This window comes from Suricata suricatta, unplaced genomic scaffold (assembly GCF_006229205.1).
Source record: "Suricata suricatta isolate VVHF042 unplaced genomic scaffold, meerkat_22Aug2017_6uvM2_HiC HiC_scaffold_15705, whole genome shotgun sequence".
NCBI lineage: Eukaryota > Metazoa > Chordata > Mammalia > Carnivora > Herpestidae > Suricata > Suricata suricatta.
The window spans coordinates 1-760 of NW_021860114.1; the positions used below are offsets into that span (position 1 = coordinate 1).

The 760-nt window shown below is 38.0% G+C and overlaps 1 pseudogene; it reads left to right on the forward strand.

Moving 5' to 3' along the window:
- Positions 1-8: 8 nt before the first annotated feature.
- Positions 9-541, forward strand: LOC115284695 (annotated as a pseudogene).
- Positions 542-760: the final 219 nt, after the last annotated feature.

Genomic DNA, 760 nt, shown 5'->3' on the forward strand with positions numbered 1-760 from the left:
ACTACCCTCTAGTCATGAACCACAAGGTCTGTGTCCAGCTGGTGACCGTCTCCTGGATCAGTGTGTTCCATTTGTAATTGGGCAAACATGCCAGATTTTCTCTCTGCCCTTTTGTGGGTCTAACACAATTAATCATTTCTTCTGTGACCTCCCCCCAGTACTCAAGTTAGCTTGTGGGGACACATTTGTGAATGAATTAATGGTCTATGCTATTGCAGTGGTAATCCTCATGCTTCCATTTCTGTTGATTGTGGTCTCCTATGGCAAAATTATCTCCAGCATTCTGAAATTGTCTTCAGCCAAAGGGAGGGCGAAAGCCTTCTCTACCTGTTCTTCTCATCTGATCGTTATAGTCTTATTCTATGGAACAGCTACTATCAATTATACACAACTGAAGTCAAATCAATCTGAAGGAGTTGGAAAATTGATCTCTCTTTTCTTCACTGTTTTGATCCCAACATTGAATCCCATTATCTATACTCTGAGGAACAAAGACATCATGGCAGCACTGAGAAAACTACTAACGAAGATATTAATATGATTCAAATAGCTGAAATTGCAGAAAAAATGTGCTTATGTGTCATGTAGAGACAACAGAGAAAAATATTTTCTGGTTTTTCTACTTAGCAGTATACATTAATATCATCATAGCAACCTCACATCATGTTAAGGAACCTTCCTTTCCTATGATTAAGTTAAGAGTTTCTGACAAATCAAAGCACGGATGATTTCAATTGCAAGAACCTAGTTAATAAAAATC